Genomic DNA, 16,833 nt, shown 5'->3' on the forward strand with positions numbered 1-16,833 from the left:
AGTTGCCTGTAACACCCAGTGCTCACCACGTCACGCGCCCTCCCTAGCGCCTGTCACCCAATTACCCCGTCCCCCCACCTCCCCTCCAGCGCCCCTCAGTTTGTCTCTCATGGATTTTCTCCCTCTCTGATGACTTCCCATTCAGTTTTTCTGAGGAAGTGGTTTTAGTGGGAGAATTTTTACCGCCTTCTGGATCTTCCCTGTCTATAACCCAATCTTTTCTGCAAGAGACAAATCTTAGGGAGTAAGAGAAAATACAATTCAGAACAAAATCGTTTCCGTTCTACTTGGAGCCTCCCTGTTGACCTCTAGAATTTATGGTGAGAAAAGTCTTAAAACCTAGTCTTCTGCAAGAGACAAATGATTTTTCTTCATTTCCAAGTGCACATTTAGTCCTTCTGGATATCTTGGAGGCAGTTCTAATATTCGTCTCAAGCATATAAAAGATAAGGAATGTAATTATTTCTATAACACCTGTTTGGCTTGTGCCAAAGGTAAGTCGATCTTGGAGAATGACACCTGAATTATGAAACTTTATCGGCGGCTGGTTCTGATTATAACTGTCGTCCGTTGGCCAACTTCTGGAGTCACGGACATGTACCTTGGAAGGACATGAATGCTCCTTCTTCTGCAAGAGGAGTAAAGAGCGCCCGAAGCCACTTGGTTTCACCCGGAAAGGACAGCAGTACACTTTGTAGCTTCTCTGCTCTCTACACAACCTGAACTGCTAGAAACTCGAGTCTCACTATTCCTCAGGAAATCATGTCAATCCACTGTATTGATTATATCATGCTGACTGGCTTGGTTGAGCAGGAGATTGCAAGTCTATTAGAGGCCTTGCTAGGGCACAGGTGTGTCACAAGGTTAGTAACAAACCAGATGAAAATTCAGGGGCCTGTCATTTTAGTGACGGTTAAGAGGCCTAGAGGTGTGGGATATGTTGAGATAGCACCTCCAAAATGAAAATGTGGCTGTATCTCACACCTCCTGTCTTTACGAAAAATAGCACAACACGTGACGGTTTTGATTGTACAGTAACGTATACATCAGACATTGCTCCTTGGATGTATTCGCTGGGTGGCCTGAAAGCCTAAAAGTTTTAAGCGGAATCAAGAGCAAAATAGGTCTTCAGAGATGGTACAGCTGCGGTTCAAACAGCTACGCAACAAACTCAATAGTAATATAAACGTCAGTGACAGATCCGAATGCTGCACAAATTCTCTGTCCAAGCTCAGTTGAAGAATCTCGGAGCATATCTTAAGGTTTTAGAACAAACTCGTATCTTCTTCAAATAATTATGCTTTATTTCAGAAAAATCTCTTGATTTGTACTGAGCCCTGGAGGAGATTTGGTGCCTGTCCATAGCCTTTTTTTTTTTTTTTTATTCCCAAATATCCAATAGCTTTAACACCCAGTCTGACACTGGTTATCGCTGGCCCACCATGCCACAGATTTGAGTTTGTAAAGCAGGATTCTGTTACCAAGAGAAGGTGGTAGATTTGAAAATGGGCCTGATTACTTCCTAAAGGCATAAGTGAGTTGCAAGAGGAGATGCCCGAGGCTTTCATGTCACTTGTATTTTCAACCACATTTGCGGCCTTTTGGGGGATATTCTTTATAATAATTGACTGGGGGAAGAAATAATGAGCCCAGTTTAGAGATTGCTCTAAGTGATATGCTGACATTAGTCAGAAGTGAAACCTGGAGCATTATAATCCCAAATAGAGGGAGAAGTAAGGCAAATACTCCCTTGAGAAAGAACCTTTGAGCAGTATATCTGGTTGTCCACTTGAAGGAGAGATGGCAAGAAGTATGGATATATGTTTATTCTCAATCGGTGGCGAATATTTTACCCCGATGGTCAAGGACTGAGAAGGAACATGATTGGAAAATGTATGAAAAGGAGATCTGGAAAAGAGATATATGGATGGGCCTTTCTGAACAGCCCCACATCTGTGGATATTTCTGTCCTGTATGATCGAAACAATCAACAACTGTGATGACACGTCCTTATCAGGTAGGCAAAGTACCTCTTTCCCCAGTCACCCCATACCTGCCTGCTGGGTTCATAAACAAAGTGGCCTTGATGACAAGGGTGAAAGCTACGTATGGGCTCAATGGACTTTCCTGCCACCGAGACCGTTGTGACTTTCATGGATGAATGACACTCTTGCCAATAGCAGGATCTAACGCAGAGCCTTTCTCATGGTGCTATGGGACTAGCTGCCTACCTGGTGATACGCTGGTCACAGTGGATCTGTTCTTCATGGCGGAGAGCATGTTGTCGTTGCTGGAGTAGACGTTTATCGTGTCTAGGGATTTCCTTGTCTCTTATACAGAGTGCTTTTTCCCAGCACGTCCGTCCATGGATTCTCTAAATTCCCCATTCCATGCCACATGAATATTTTAGATTAAGAAATGTTATAGCTAGAAAATGGGTCCTGTGAATATACAGTGAGTTTATAGAACGTATTTATAATGAGCAAAATGGCTAAAACATTCAACACACATAATTGGCTAATAGTTTCCAACCTATATAAAGAATCTTGTAAGTCAAAAAGAAACGACAAAACAAAACCAATAGAAAAACAGGCAAAAACTTGACAAGGAATTACAAAGGAGGAAACCAAAAGTGCTCTCATACGTGTGAAAAGATGCTTGCTTCATTTTCTTAGGAATCATCAAAGTGCAAGTTATCACCCCAATGAGATCCAGTTTCATACTTAACCAACTGGACAAATTAAAATGTTTACAATAGCAAGAGTAGTGGCTACACAGAGCATCCGTAACACCCAGAGGCTCTCCATGGGGAGGGAACCCAGAATAGTTTTAGAAATCACTTTATTTTTAAAAAATTTTTTAAAGATTTATTTATTTATTCAGAGAGAGAGAGAGAGAGAGAGAGAGAGAGGCAGAGACCCAGGCAGAGGAAGAAGCAGGCTCCATGCAGGGAGCCCGACGTGGGACTCGATCCCAGGTCTCCAGGATCACACCCCGGGCTGCAGGCAGCGCTAAACCGCTGCACCACTGGGCTGCCCTAGAAACCACGTTAGAAGCCCTGTCGGCACTAACAGGCGAATTTGTCTATTCACTTTTCCTATCAGCTAGAAATTCCTTCATTAGCCGTATAACTTAGAGAACTTGCGGTTCCCTATATGCCCATGGTACCAGGGACGTGCAGGAACTAGGGTAAAAGACCTCATCATTGCACTGTTACAATCATAAAAAATTGGGAACAACTCACACGTCCATTAACAGGAGGATACGCCCATTGTGGTGTGCGTACACAATGGAATAGTGTGCAGCAGAGCATAGACGGAGGACCGCCGCGTGTAACGGCCCGGAGACATCTCAGGAACATACTCTGAGTGAATATGCAGGTTACTGAAGGGTGCACACTATGTGAATCCATTAATAAAAAATTGTAAAAGCATTTGTGGTAAAACTACCAATAAAACTCAGAAATGAAGAACAAAAAATTTAGAGTAACAGCTACCCACGAGCCGGAAGTAAGTGAAAGAGGTAGGAAGCACAAGAGGGGTCAATGCTAAGAGTTACGGTCTTTTTGTTAAAATAGACTATTTTCACCAGTCGGAATGTGAACACCTGAACCAAATCAGGTCTCTTCAGCGGGGAAGGAAGGAAAATGACCAAGGGGCAGGTGGGTCGCGGGGTCTGCTGCACACATACACTGGTGCACTAATGATGGGCCCTGAAGGGGGGGGGGTATGCCGTGTGTCCTCTTGAGCCACAAGTGAACCACGTGCTCTCCTGAATCGTGCACCAGTGTATGTGTGCAGCAGCCCCCGCGACCCGCCTGCCCGTCGGTCATTTTCCTTCCTTCCCCGCTGAAGAGACCTGATTTGGTTCGGGTGTTCACATTCCGACTGGTGAAGTCAGAATCTGACTTGTAACTTAGGTATATTTTGCTTAATTTATGCCAAGCATTGTGGTTTTTTTTTCCCATCAGAGATTTGTTGAGAGTGAGCAGTGGGTATTGGTAAATATCGATTGGCTCTCAAAAAAAAAAAAAAAAAAAAAAGAAAGAAAGAAAAAGAAAAAGAAAAATGAATAGAAAAGAAAAGAAGAAAAGAAAAGAGGCCAGAGGCGCCTGGGTGGCTTAGTGGGTTAAGTGGCTGCCTTCAGCCTGGATCATGATCTCCGGGTCCTGGGATCCAGCCCCGCCTCGGGCTCCCTGCTCAGTGGGGAGTCTGCTTCTCCCTCTCCCCTCACTCATGGTCTCTCTCTCTAATAGATGAAATCTTAAAAAAAAAAAAAAAATCCTGATTTGTAGCATTCAACAATTTCCCTGGTGTAGATACTCCCACTGTGGCCGGTTCAAGCTACCAATGCGACGTCAACTGGGTCACAAAATTCCTGAAAATTTAACAGTTCCCTCTTGCAAGCCAGTACGAGCCAGCTACAACACACTCCTGACAGTGAACACCTGGTTGTTTCTGCCAATAAGAAATGAGGGAGATTATTCTGGAAATTATTTGGGGGAAAGCTTTCATTACTCATGAAAAGAGACTCAGAAGAACAGACCATCCTTTTCCTTCTGGGGGCTTTTACAGCTTCCTATTGCGAAAAAACAATCAGCAAAGAGGAAAGGTTGTTATAGTAAAAGTACATACTCACCACCTAGAATCTCCTATTAATATTTTCCGGTAGTTGGTTTATCACATATCTACCCATCCTCTATAACTCCATTGATCTTATTTCTTAATGCACTTCGAGGGACATTACAGATCCCTTATCACTAGACACTTCAGCATGTATCGTACTAACTAGAGTTCACTAGATGTTGATAGTTTTCGTCTTTTGAAATAAAATTTACAGATGAAATGTAAAAATCTGAAGTGATAAACACATACCCTGTGTAACCCAATCCCCACCAACACACAGAACATTGCTCTCACTCCAGAAAGTTCCCTCATTCTCCCTCCAAGTTAATCCTCACCTCTTCCGCCAAGAAGCATCTGTTGTGTTTTTTGCTCTCATAGCTTGATGATGTCTATTCTAGAATTTCATATAAATAAGATCATGCACTATGCCCTTTCTTGTGTAAGACTCTTCTCAGGCAGCGTAGGGTTTTGGAGACTTACCTACATTGTTGAATGTGTCAGGGATTTCTTCCTTTCTTAATCATGTAGTAGTATTGCATTGTGTGATATGCCACTCTTTGTGCATTCTTCTCCTATTGGACATCTGGGACTTTTCCAGTTTTTGACTGTTTTGAGTCCAGTTGCTATAGACATTTTATACAAGTCTTTTTGTGGAAACATGGTCTTAGTTCCCTGAGTAACCACCCAGAAGTGGGCTTATTGGGTCAAAGGGAAATGTGTTTTAATTTTGTAAGGACGTTTTCCCCCGTGATTGTAACCCTTTACACTCTACAAAGAATAAATGCAAACCCTAGGGACTCTACACGTGGCGTCGTGGTGGGCATGTAGTGCTATCTCATTTCCTTGATGACTAATGATGTTGAGCACTTTTTCATGTGCCTATTAGCTACTCGTTCTTTTTTATGAGATATTTATTGAAACATTTTATCTGTTTAATTGGGTTGCTCATCTTTGTATCATTAAGCTGTAAGAATTGTTTATATATCCTAGATACTGGTCTTTTAACAGAAATACACTTTGCCAATGTTTTTCCTGGTCTGTAGCTTCCATATCCATTTTCTTAATGGTAACTTTTGATAAGCAGTTTTTAATATGGATGAAACTTAATATACCAGATTTTTTCCTTTTGTTTATCCTTTCTAAGAAATGTATTCTTAAAAAAAAAAGAAATGTATTCTTACCTCAAAGTCATAAATGTTTTATTCTGCTTTTCTTGATGAGGTCTAGAATCCATCCTGATTTAATTCTGGAGTATGATGTGAAGCAGGGATTGAGGGTCACTTCCTTTCCACATGCATATCCAGTTTCCCCAGAAATATTTGTCAAAAACCTTCCTTTTTCTCATTGGATTTCTTCGGTGTCTTTACTCAGAACAAGATAACCATATAATTGAGAGTCTGCAGTTGGAGTTGGTATGCCATTCCATTGATTTAAAGACTATCTTCGTATACTATCTTGATTACTGTAGCTTTGTAGTAAGTATTTATTATTACTTTTTAAAGACTGCGTTTACTATTCTAGAAAGTTTGGATTTTTATACACATTTTAGAATGACCTTGTCATTTCCAGAGTCCTGCTGGAATGATGGTTGGAGCTGTACTGAATCTATAAATCAATTTAGTGAGAATTGATGTATTGATGTAATTGATGTATTAACAACATTAAGTATTCCAATCCATGAATATGGTTTATCTCTTTATATAGACAGCATCTAATTTCTGTGAGAAATGTTTCACAGTTCTCAGTATGGACGGTTTACATATTTTGTTGTATTTATTCCTAAATATTTCATGTTTTCTTGGTCCTATTCTAGATTGAATTCTTTCTAAATTTAGCTTTCTAATTGTTTACTTCTAGCTAATAGAAACACAGTGGAGTTTTGTACATTCCCCTCATAACCTGCAACTTTGCTAAATACATTAATTTGTGCAGTTGATTAGTAGATTCCATTGAGTTTTCTGAGTAAACATTCATAATCCGCAAGTAAAAATAAATTTAATAAAAAATAAATTTGCTTCTTTCTTTTCTGCCCTTTGGCCTTTTATTTCTTTTTTCTTTTTTCTTTTTCCTTGACTTATTGGAATGGCCAGTGTCTTCTGGGTATTTTGGTGTTTCTCTTTGTTGCCTAAAACCTTAGCAGCTACCTTGTAATATGAAGGAAGATAACTTGAGGGACGCTTGGGTGGCTCAGTGGTTGAGGGTCTGCTTTTGGCTCAAGGCATGACCCCAGGGTCCTGAGATGGAGTCCTGCATTGGGCTCCCTGTGGGGAGCCTGCTTCTCCCTCTGCCTCTCTCTGTGTGTCTCTCATGAATAAATAAATAAAAATCTTTTTTTTTTTTAAGTAAGATAACTTGAAAAGAACTTGCTGAAGATGGCAGAGCATAAATCTGAAGGAACCTACACCCTAACGATTTTATCAAGCTGCTGTATTCATTCCCTATTGCAAATTTACGTCTAGACTTCTAGTGAGGGGAGGTAGAAATCATTTTTGGAGGCAGTTTTAACATAAAACCTAAAAATCAAGGAGTTTCTCTTGCATAGTACTTTGTAAGACCCGGAGAGTGGCCTAGCAATATTAAATTTGTAATTTCACATTCTTTTGCACGAAGAGAACTTCAAAAGTGGTAGAAGCTTCAGGTTTCATAATGCTTGAATCTGCCTAAAATCCTCCATTGTTGAAGTCATTTCCAGTTGTGATTTCTGTTATTTGGAGCTAAGAGCATCTTTAAAAAATAAAGAGATAATGTGGCATTTGCATCCTTTAACATCTTCTGACAGAAAATACATTCTGGCTTTTCTTTGTTTTTCCTCTTTTGTCAGTGCATATTCTCAAGATTGGGACCACTTGTCAGCTATCATCATCATAGTATTTACTTTTGAATCAGAAAGTGGGGCCCCTCTCCTTAAGAAAATGAATGGCCCTGTGTACTAATTAGATTTCTGGGGACAAGCCATAAAATTGGACCTGTATATTTGAAAAGAAAAGGCATTTGCTAAATGGAAATTGTTTGGTTTACAGACCCAGTTGGTCCAAGTTAGGATCACAGAGCTTTGAACTGAATTCTGAAACAAAGAGTGGCAAGGAACAGTCATGATCCTACTCGGGATGATGCCATAGGCACCATCGCCACTGGATACTTGACACCAGCACAGCCAAGGGCCTGGTGCTAATATCTCAGAACAAAGAATCTCAGCCAGAAATACTACATTGGCCTTTCAGTGAATGGCGTTTTTGAATGTTTACTCTACTCATCCTCCTGAGCTTCCCCAGATTATAGATTCAAGGCTCATTAAGAAGTCCTCAAAAATGAGTTCCCAAAGACCCTTTCTTTCTTCCCCCACAGCAAGATTCTATGAAGGCCGGTAAAGTAGATTGAAGAGTAGCATTTAAGGAAGAACGCTTGTAATGAAATACAATTTTCTTTTCCCAGATTCCCAGGAATCTGAAATACCTTCAGAATTTTAGGAAAGAAAGACATTCTAAGAAAAGTTTCTGTAAGAGCATTGAAAATGATTTTCTTTGTCTCAGGAGGAATTTAAAACAGATTACTAAAATACATAAATATACTAAGAAAATGAAGTTTAAAGTTAACAGATGAAAAAAAATGAAGGCAGGAAAGATAAAATCAAGCCTGGAGTGGGTTTAGGATGTGAACTGTGCTGGCAGGTCTTGTTGGTTTATTGGTGCTGAGACACAAGTTATGATTTACGCTTTTGAAGAGCAAACACGAAAGGGAGAAATCGCCAGAGGTGCCACTGCCTGGACCTACACAAAGATACGCTGCAAAGGAGTAAAACTACACCAGGAGTGACACCCGGTGGAGATTTCCAGAGTAGGTCTTCCTAGAGAGGACCCTGGGTGGAGGCAGTGGATTTCATCCTCATAGATTTCCTTACAATAGACACTCAATTCTTAAAAATGGTGTCCTGGTGGGGGTCTGGGTGGCTCAGTCAGTTAAGCATCTGCCTTTGGCTCAGGTCATGATCCCAGGGTCCTGAGATCAAGCCCCATGGCTGGCTCCCTACTCTGAGGGGACCCTGCTTCTCCCTCTGCCCCTTACCTGCTCATGCTCTCTCTCTCAAATAATACATGAAAAAAAAATTGTATCCTGTTGCTTTGCTCAGCCTGGGCCACTGACAACATGTGAAAGTAAAACTTAACAGAACAACCAGTGAAGGGCCTAGCAGTTTGATTCAGGAACTCACTTCTTTTTTTTTTTTTTTTTTCTTCTAAAAACAGAGCATTTATGGGTGTAGTTAGACTGCATTTCAGGTATTTCTTCATGAGTGTTGACTTTCAGTGAATTGAAGTAACATAACCCATAATATAACCCAACAAGCAATGTCTTAAATATCAATAGAGATGGAGGATTCAATTAAAATTCCATTATGAAAATTGAGGAATCCGAGTCGGTTATGTGCTGGAATAGAGTGCCACGCTACTGTGGCACAGAGAGGTGTGAGGGACCCCGTTAGGCAGGGCCGAGGGGTCTGTGGGACATAATTTCGACTTTGCTCTTACCTACAATGAATCTTTGAAATCTATTTTTTTCTGTTATAGGGCAGAGCTGAAAATTAGTTTAGCCTGGAAAAATTTCACAGCAGTTGTAACCAAATACTCACCTCGACCATAAAAAAAAATTAAATAAAAACAACAACCTCCCCCCTACACAACAAACAGCTACCCCCCTCAAAACCTCAGGTTATTCCATACTCTGTAACGCCGGGTGGTGGAGCTGTGCTCGCTGAGGAGCTTTCCGAGGTAAACTGGTTGTGAATACGCGGCCAAGCAGGACGGTGAACTTACTCTCCTGGTAGCTTGGGAACCTGTTCATCCTCAGGTCGTAACACGCTATTACATATAAGGGAGAAAAACACCTCTTTATTCTGCATAACATCCACCGCCCAGGCATGACCCTGGGTTTGATCGTGAACTCGGTGGGTTTCAGAGTCTGCGTAATAGTAAAAACTATTTCCTTCCCGTAAATTTAAAGCATGAAAAAAGATCGTAAAAGCCCGAAGCAATTTCTTGAACAGCTTTAGTGAAGTACGATTTACACATCAGACAAAACACCCACTTACAGGGCGCAGCCTAAGTTTTTAAAGTAAATCTACTGGGTTGTGCAATTATTACTAGAGTCTAACTTTAGAACATTTTCATCCCAACATAGATACTGATATAAATATGCAGACATAGACATAGAGATATTCTGGAAGTCTAAAAACAACTTTTGGGGTCATTCTTTCTTTTTTTTTAAGACTTTATTATCTATTCATGAGAGACCCAGAGAGAGAGGCAGAGACCCAGGCAGAGGGAGAAGCAGGCTCCATGCAGGGAGCTCGACGTGGGACTCGATCCCGGGACCCGGGGTCATGACCTGGGCCCAAGGCAGACGCTCCACCCTGAGACCCCCGGGGTCCCTTTTTGGGTCATTCTTAGCAAATTTCTCCACCAAGGTAAGGGCGGATGACCCCGCTTCAATCTTTGGCCACATCCCCTGGCCTGTAGTCCGCAGGCGCCCCAGCGGCAGCAGGAGGAGCAAGCCGAGGGCACAGAGCCCTTCACTCGGGCCTGTGCCCGCCATTGGCTGTGCAGGGACGGCCACCTGCAGGGACCTTGTCCTTCCCGCCTCTTAGGCACCTTTCTGGATCTCAGGGCAGAGATCACTCCCTTGAGGGACCCTCAAAAGGGAAAGGGAGTGTGGCCCTTACAGCGCGTCTCCCAGGAAGCGATGGGTGTCTGCGGCCTCCCGCGGCCCGGTCGGTGGGCTGGTGGCGGCCGAGCACCTGCGGCAGGGAGCACCGCCAATGGCTGAGCTCATGACGGACCGAGTCCTCCCCGCATCGTGTGCAAGAGTGTGCCCCCGGCAGGTGTGCGTGAGGCCACCGGACTGCCCTTCAGAGAGGTCTCCCGCCAGACCGTGGCCAGCACCCCAGCCAGCGCGAGGGCCGTCCCCGGAAAGTCGGAACTAATACAACAGAATAGAAAGAATTTTAATGTCCTTTCATTAATAATGAGCTGCAATAGTTGTGCACGTTCACTAACCACACTTATCTTTGTCATCAGGCATTGTCTCCCTATGTCCTTCGTCTATTTTTTTAAGTAGACTCCAGGCCCGGGTGCGGCCTCGACGCATGACCCCGAGACCAAGTCACACGCCGTTCCCACTGAAGTGGGGAGCACCCCCGTCAGGTGCTCCCCCTTATTCCTTGGAGTCTCACGTTCAGGAGGACTCAGCTTTGTGCCGCTGCCGACCACCGGCCGGGCTGGCCTGAGTGTCCAAGGGCTGCCTCTGCCGGAGGCTGGGACTCCGGCCCCCACCTTCCTCCCAGACCAGGGGTGACCCGCAACCTCTTGCCACCGTCCGCTTAGCAGGCTTATTGGGGACTGACGCTTTCCTGAGTCAGCAGGACATCAAGTCAGGGTCAACACTTTCCTCCCTGTTGAGCTGCTTTTTGTGTGCTGCTGGCTCTCCCCAGCGTGCCTGCTTGTTTCCAGTCTCCAGCACATTCCAGCTCCCGCCAGTCTCCTGCTTTCTGCATATTTGCATGGCTTTGGGGGTTGCTGTTTGCCTGGTTTCCATCGGAGTCCTTTGCTCCCGCCTCTCCTTCACTAAGCACCAGTCTCCTCTGAGTTCTGCGGTCCGGTCCTTCCACCAGGCTTCTTGCTTCCTGTTCCTTGACTGGCTGCTGCCAAGAACCCACTTGGACAATAGTGTTGGGAGACCACCTGGTGGCATCCAACCTCGGGCCTAGGGCAAGGAAGCAGTAACATATCATCATGGAGCGGTGCTGTAATGGGCAGGTTACAAAATCAAGAAACCCTGAAGAGGTGTCGTCGAGGGTGCTGTAGCACGTAGCATCAGTCCTGCTGTCCAATGAATGAATGTCAATGGTGCCGGCTCAATTAAAATAGTCCAGTATAGGCTAAGGGACAGAAATTTCTAGCATAAATATGGAAAGGGGCTTTTGGATTGCTTGCTGGGACAGGCCCTCCTTACAATCCCTCACCTAGTCCGTCATTACTGATATTTGGAATTGGTGGTTGTGGTTGAAAAAATAATGATCTGAAGCTCCCCCGTTGTGAGTCTAGTCAGCATTGACGTCCCCCTTGGATTGTGCTCCTTAAGCGATCTTCCTCACAATCAGCAATTATCTCAAACCGTCTTTCAGTGCACACTTCCCTTATTGATGAGCTCTCAAATCCGCTTAGTTCTCACCTCACAGTGGTCACTTCTGTAGCTTGAAGTCCTCAGAAAATACTTCTTCCAAATTTATACCTGGCTGGGACCAGACCCTTAACTGATACCAGGAAATTCTAGAGGAATTTATAGGACATTGATCTGCAGCTCCTGGAAAAAAGTTGGACAAGTGTGCCATTTTTTTTTTTAATGTCGGCTCTACGCCTAGTGGGGAACCCCATATGGGGCATGAACTCACAACCCTGAGATCGAGCCCCAAACTGAGATCGAGGTGCTTAACGGACTGAGCCACCCAGGTGCCACAGGTATGTCCTTCTTAATACCTTTATTCCACCTATGTTGGTCAAACATCTACTACCGTGGTAAGAACCAAAAGAAATAACAATTAGGGCAAAATGTGAGTTTTACCTTTATAGAAATTTCAGCTTAATATTTATTGGGTAAACCATAATCGCATGTATAATGTGACCTATTCTGTGATAGACGTATAATCAAAGGCCATTTAATTCAATAAATATCATTGAGTGTCTACAAGAGGATGGAGATACTCTTGTGAATAAGTAAGACAAAAGATTTTTCCCTCAGGTCCAATAGGTAAAGGACAAGTTGCTTTTCATTTGAGGAACTTGTCACTTCAGTGATGAGAGGGTCTTGAAGAGGGTCCCCAAAGCACAGGTAACGTCTACCCAGGGTCATCCCCCCACCAGTCATCCATGTGCCCGGCCGGCCAGCCAGTGTGGCCTGGTGTGAAGCTCACATCGAGGAAGCTCGGACTCCACGGTGACAGAGGGCCCAGGCCCGTAGAAGAGACCGGGAATGTCTTAGAAGATGGAGCTGGAGCTGCACGGAGGGGGACGCTGCTGATCTCTTCAAGGGATGCAATTCCGCGCCTTTGCCGCATCGGCCTGTGTCTTCTTTGGGGGCCTGGACGCACCTCACTCTTCAAAGCGAAATGCTCCAAAACTATCATCGCCGAAAGGCTGTGGGGAAAAGGCAACGCTCATGCACGACGGGTGGAGGTTCACTGGGCGAAGCCGGCCCGGAGCTGCCGCAGAAAATTAAAGATGGAGTTGGTAGAAGGGACGGTGCGGCTGTGCCTCTTCCGGGTGTCCCAGAGGAGAGGAAATCGCCACCTCGAAGCGGCATCTGCACTCCACGTCCACGGCAACATTATTGAGGGCAAACGGCCGGGACCGGGCCCGCCGGGCCTGCCGAGGCCTGAGGCCTAAGACCGCGGCCCAAGCCCGGCGCTGAGGAGCGGGTCTCCGGGGGCTTTGGCCCTCAGGCAAAGGGCCTGTCGCCTTTCGAGCCATCCCCCGTTCCCCGGGGGCGTCCCCGCAGAAGGCCGTGGTCACCGGGTCCCTGCCGCGGCCCGGTCTGGCCCCCACGCCAGCCCCCTCCCGGGACCCTCAGCGCCCTGGCCTGCTCGTGCTGCACCCTCGCCCCCAGCTGCGGCGACCGTGGGCCGCCTCTCCCTCGTGCTGGCCCTGATGCTGGCACGCCCGGAGGCCGCCGGAGCCGGAGGGTCACTTCCCGGGTGCGACCCTGGGTGCGACCGGCTCCAGCCTCCGGGGCGGTTCTGCCCCCCGAGGCAGAGCACCTACATCAGTTACCTGGGCTTCTGCAAGGGAGATTTGCCTTCTCCCCATTCATGTATTTGTTTAATCATCTATATATATCAGTATGGAGTGAGGGGGGCTCACTGCGTATTTTGGGTCATAACACAATCCTAGTTTATTTCTTTGCTCTGACTGTCCCAGCTTTGGTCATTGGGAGTTTGCTCAGTTGGCTCCTCTGTCCCTCTAACATAACCTCATCATTGTCAGTGTGTGTGTGTGTGTGTGTATGTGTGTGTGCGTGTGTTTCCTTGTAAGCTGACACTGCAAGATGTCCCAGGCTCACCCTAGGAATTTCCTACTCTAGGCATAGATGCAACAATTTCCCCAACTATCTCTGGTTCTTTTTACGGGAGAATGACATTAGAAATCAAGGTTGGGGGGCGCCTGGGTGGCTAAGTTGGTTGAGCATCCAACTACTGGTTTCAGCTCAGGCCATGATCTCAGGGTCATGGGATTGAGCCCCGCCATGGGCTCCACACTCAGCAGACTCTGCACCACACTCTCTTCCCCCTCTTCCCCATGCTCTCTTTCTCTAAAATGAGTAAATCTGAAAGAAAGAAGAAAGAAAGAAAGAAAGAAAGAAAGAAAGAAAGAAAGAAAGAAAAGAAAAGAAAGAAAAGAAAGAAAGAAGAAAATAAATAAATAAATAAATAAATAAATAAATAAATAAATAAATAAATTTGGGCACTAGGTATGTTCTTTGCTACTGGGCTGTCATTGCTTCCAGTCTCAGAGCTGTCAGAGCAAGTGTGTATGAGTGTGTGTTATACCTGGCATATAACATACTGAAAATATTTCTTTTTTTTTGAAAATATTTCTTTATGTAATATTTCTGTATGAAGCTAAACATGAGTTTGTATTGATGTCTCAAACCTGAGTCAAGTAGCACATGGATCATTCTAGGCCTCCTTTGTTCCTATTTGTTTTTTGGTTTTTTTTTATTTTTTTATTTTTTTATTTTATTTATTTATTTATTTATTTTTTTTATGATAGTCACACAGAGAGAGAGAGAGAGGCAGAGACACAGGAGGAGGGAGAAGCAGGCTCCATGCCGGGAGCCCGATGTGGGACTCGATTCCGGGACCCCAGGATCGTGCTCTGGGCCAAAGGCAGGCGCTAAACCGCTGAGCCACCCAGGGATCCCCGGTCAGCACTTTTTCAATGAGATTGTTGTATATATTTACAATATAGTTAGATCTTCTTGACCCAGTCTGTCTTCCTTTCGGGGAGTCTAAGACCTTCTAAGTAATTCTTAAAAAATTTTTTCACATATTAAAGTTTACTCCTTGCGCTATGAAGTCCCATGAGTTGTGGTGACTACACGGTATCATAGATCCACCACTGTTGGGCCATGTGGAATTATTCCACCACCCCTCCCCAAAATCTAACCCTGGCTTGTTCAGCCTCGCTACTCTGGAGCCCCTGGCAAACACTTACTGATTTCCAGCCCATGGGCACACACTGTGTCTCCATTTTTTTAGATTTCTTTAATTTCTTTCATCAATGTCTTCTTAGTTTTTCACATATAGATTCTGTATGTATTATGCTAGATTTATACCAGAGTATATAAGTTTTTGGTGTTATTGAAAATAGTATTAAGAAACATTTTTAGATTGTAGGTGTTCATTACTGGTACTTAAAAAAAAAAAGTCTTCCTTTTCACATTGACTTTGTATCCTGTGAACTTGTTGTACTAGCTTATTAGTTGCAGAAGTTTTTTGTAGATTCTTTGGAGATTTCTCTATAAACATGTCATCTAGCACTAAAAATAGTTTCATTTCTTCCCTTCAAATCTGTAGATCTTCTTATTTCTTTTTCTCATCTTAGTGCATTAGCTGGGATTTCTAGAACAGTGTTGAGTAGGAGTGGTAAGAGTGACCGTCTTTGTCTCGTTCCCAATCTTTGGAGGAAAGCAACCAGTCTCTCACTATAAATTTGATGTTAGCTGTAGATTTTTTTGTGTTTTTTTTTAAGTCTTTATTTATTTTTTATTTTTTATTTTTTATTTATTTATGATAGTCACAGAGAGAGAGAGAGAGAGAGGCAGAGACACAGGCAGAGGGAGAAGCAGGCTCCATGCACCGGGAGCCTGATGTGGGATTCGATCCCCGGTCTCCAGGATCGCGCCCTGGGCCAAAGGCAGGCGCTAAACCACTGCGCCACCCAGGGATCCCTTTAAGTCTTTATTTTAATTCCTCTTAGTTAATGTATATAAATGTTATTTATCAAGCTAACGAAATTCCCCTGTATTCCTATTTTGTTGAGAGTTGTTAATCACTAATGGGTATTTCTGATTTCTACCTAAACCAGAAAATTGATGCTCTTTCTGCATCAACTGATGTGCTCATATCACTTTTCTTCTTTATGCTACTGATACGGTGCATTAAACGAATTGATTTTTGAATGTGGAAGCAGCCTTGGACATTTGGAATAAATCCCACTTGGCTGTGGCTTATAATTCTTTCTATACATTGTTGGCTTATACAAATATGAATTTAAAAAAATCTCCTGCCTTGAAAGGTCCTTATAGTTAATTATAGGGGAATAAAGAAAAGACACATGCTTAACTATAAAATCCAAGGTGGAGCATAGCAAATATTCTAAAAAAAGGGGCGGCGGGGGGGAAATCCTACAGGTTTTTAATAGAGGGAAAGATCCTAACTGGTTTGGAGGAGTTAGGGGACACGGCTAGTTAACATGTGGCTAATGGAGCATCGGAATTTGGGACCTAGAGAAGATTTTTGGATCGTCTAATTCAAATCCTCTCCCTTTCTTATGAATGAGATAGTATAGTGCACAGTCTCTCTCTCCCTAAGCAAGGAATTGGGGTCTGATCTGAGTTATCCCATCTTTACGCCAGGCAGCTTTCCTCAGCCTCACACAACCACCCACTAAAATAAGTAACATAAATCTTGACTTTTAAGTAGCTTATTTAGAAAATGAGCATGACTGTTCCTTTGAATTTCCTCATTCCTTCGATAAAAAGAAAATGGGAGGCACTAGGTGGGTATGGAATTGCCTAATTCTGCAATTGTGTTCCATCGTGTTCTTGCGCCTCAGCCCCATAAAGCCAAACAAAGAAAACGTAATCCCCATCTGCTACAATCTGTAGCTACCCTGCTCCTCCCCGAGGGAGCTGGTTCCCGGCTGATGCAGCCATTACTGGATATTCTCTGCACGGACTTGCCTTTCACGTGAGTTAGCTCTTTTTGTTAGACTTGGGCCATTTTTTTTTTCCCATGGAAAATTTACGGGGAAACTTAAGTCGAAGTTCACCTGTGTTTATTCTTTGTGATTTAAAGTGATACAGCTCACTTTGCCTTAAGGACGTTCTACATAAGGCATTTCTGATGGCTTATTCCAAGAAAGGTACATTTTTTAAGGCT

Source organism: Canis aureus, chromosome 18, assembly GCF_053574225.1.
Source record: "Canis aureus isolate CA01 chromosome 18, VMU_Caureus_v.1.0, whole genome shotgun sequence".
Taxonomy (NCBI): Eukaryota; Metazoa; Chordata; class Mammalia; order Carnivora; family Canidae; genus Canis; species Canis aureus.